Raw genomic sequence first — 2,831 nt, forward strand, 5'->3', positions numbered from 1 at the left:
ATATCCATTTCAGTTCAAATTTATGGTAGAAAGAACTGTAAAGTCGCAAATAAAAAGTGTTCAAAAGCAAAACATATCCAATCTCCGTCCCCCTCTATAAAAGCCTGGAGTTCTTGTCAGCCATTCTTCAGAAATGTTATCTAGACTTCAAAGTGTCTTTTCAATCCTCCCATTGAATGCTAACCCCAGCCTTTAGGCTGCCCTCATTTCCGATGTGACAGCAACTCTACACCCCGATCTTGACAGGAAGATGGCCTCAGTGCCAGGTCCGCTTCCTCCCCCACCTCAGCTGGACTTTCCCCACCAGCTGGAAAGACTTTGTTGCCTTTCGGAAAATAGTCAGGACCCACAGTTGTGACATTTTAGTTCTCGTGTGAGATTCTTACACCAACCCTGCTTTCGAGCATCTCTTTCCTACCTTTCTGTAGTGACTTTGACTTCCCATTATCATTTCAGCAATTAACACAGTCGCTCCCAGGAAGAGACACAAGTGTGGGAGAAGAAAAGCCTACCAAAGTGAGACGATCACACTTTTCCAATTCGAGTTGTCTTGGTGTCAAACCCTCGCTCGACTATGTAGAAGTTGCGAGACTTTGGAGAAGTTATTTGACTTCTCTGAGACTTTTGCTTCCCATCTGTGGGACAAGATTAAAGGTCTTCTTTACTGGGCTCTAGTGACGATGAGGGATTGTAAGGATCAGGCGCCTTGCTTACCGTAGACGCCGCTGTCGTCACAGCTGCAGTGGTTACGGTGGCGGAGCTGTTACTGGAGATGGTGCTGAGGAAGTTGTTGGTGGAAGTGGTGTTATTGGCAATGGTGGAGGCGGGGTCACAGTGGGGGTGGGGTGGCGGTGGTGGCAGTGGCGACGGAGCTGTTATGGGTGGTAGCGTCAGTGGTGTTGGTGACGGTGGTCGTGGTCGCGTGGTAGATGTGGAGGAAGTCATGGTGCAGGCGGAGGTGGGGGTCCGTGTGGAGGTGTTGGCGGTGATGGTGAAAGGGATGGAGGTGGTGATGGTAGCTTGTCGAACGGTCGTGGTAATGAAGTCCCTAAGTCACACAGGTAGAATTAACCATTGCATTCTCTAATCCTTTGACCTTGGAGAAACTCAAAGAAAAGTGTCAGGGAAAAGTGTTTGCCTCTGTGCTGTCAAGAATGGGAACTAGCAAGGTCTTGTACCAAAAATTGTCTTCCCTGCTACCTGCCATGTGTGAAATTCCACCATTTGAGATCCATTCCTTGGGATTTATAAACATTTTCATGTTTAAGAGCCCCTGTTAAAATTTAAATTCCTCATGGGGGTTCTGTCTTTATCTTCCTACACTTTATTGGCAAATTTTATAATTCAGTTATAGTAAAACAGGATAAAAATAAGCAGATATTTGTAAGGACTAAATGAGATTAAAGTTTGATCCAGTTTCTTTACATCGTAAAGCACTCACTAAGTAACAAACAATTATTCTGTCATTATTATTATTGTTATAGTATACAGAATCTTATACAATCCTCAAAGAACCTGTGAATAGGTTTTCTGAGTTTATGGCTCAGTGAGCCTTTGGGTGACTTTCCAAAGTCACACATGTAGTGGAAGATGGAGACAGGAGTTAATTTCTAGGCTTTTTGAAAACCAGGCTTTTGTTATTTTTGCTGCTTTCCTACTGTGACCTGTAGACTCCCCAAGCAGACCTTCCATTCCCAGGAACAAGACCCGGTGTGAGTCTTGTCACCAGCACCCAGCACAGGGCCAGCCACATGGCAAATGGCCTGTAAGTGCTTTCACGTGAACCCATGGAAATAGCTCACACCATCGATGACTACAACCTGCCTGGCCAAAACGTGGATATCTGAGGGTGTTACCATGTTTATAGAGGTGGAAGCCGATCCGTCTGCTGAGGAGACACAGAGTGATAGAGTAACTATCACCCACGATTGTCCTCTGTGCACTCACTCAGTAGCAGCCCCAGCTTCCTGGGCTCCCAGAAGCTAGGCAGATGGGGCTCAGCCTGTAGGGTCAGGCCAGAAAAAAACTTTGGTGCACCTTCCTAGGAGTCCCTGGCTCAGGTGGGAACATGGAGGCCCCTTCTCTGAAACCCTGAGGGAAGTGCCGACTCTTGCTCCTTCTGGTGGGTGCAGGCCGGCATGTTTGGGCTGAGGCTGACGTGAATACCACACGTCTGGCGGGTGAGGAGACAGGGAGGGCTTGTGGTCAGCGGGGGTGCAAGGCCATCTCAGGGCAGTTAAGCCGGAGTAACCCGAGTGAGGCAGGGCCTGAGTCACCCTGGGCTCCCGCTCGGGTGGGAACTGACACCTGAACCCATCTGTGGTTTTGCCCTGGCTGGCCCTGCCCTGCCCTTCCTTGTCCAGCACAGCCAGGCCTGGCCAAGCCCACCAGGGTCCAGCCCAGAGGAATCAAGCCCCGACTGCAGAGCCAGGAGCTCTGAGCAACAGTAGTGATGTCAGCGAGGGTGGGGCGTCGTGCGTGCACAGCCCAGGGGACGTTGACTCCCGGGTCCCCGCCTCTCAGTGTGATCTGCTGCCTTCCTGTGCACTTCCCCGTGTCTGGCCACCTAGGTACACGTCTGTGTTAACGCCGGTGTGTATTGTTGGCTCGCGTGTCTGGGTATGTGTTCCTTGGAAAATAAAAACATAATTGACTTTGTTGTAAAATTTGGTTGGTCAAAGAGCAGAAATCCATAAGGGTTTAAAACATTCTTATGTGTGTGGGGCCTCGTGCTACGAGTTGAGGGATTTAGGACACTGAAAAGAACCAGCCCTTAAACTCGGGGTGGAAAATCAGCCTGGGCCGCACACCTTCCCCTGAGAACAGATTCT

General features: G+C 49.4%; 1 long non-coding RNA gene across 1 annotated transcript in view; it reads right to left on the reverse strand.

Moving 5' to 3' along the window:
- Nucleotides 1-842: 842 nt before the first annotated feature.
- Nucleotides 843-2,831, reverse strand: part of LOC111737552 — a 163,856-nt gene continuing 161,867 nt past the window's right edge. Inside the window, exon 3 of the long non-coding RNA XR_002779471.1 lies at nt 843-1,048. This is a non-coding gene — a long non-coding RNA (uncharacterized LOC111737552). The remainder of the gene's footprint in view (nt 1,049-2,831) is intronic.

This window comes from Pteropus vampyrus, unplaced genomic scaffold, assembly GCF_000151845.1.
Source record: "Pteropus vampyrus isolate Shadow unplaced genomic scaffold, Pvam_2.0 Scaffold28, whole genome shotgun sequence".
Lineage (NCBI taxonomy): Eukaryota > Metazoa > Chordata > Mammalia > Chiroptera > Pteropodidae > Pteropus > Pteropus vampyrus.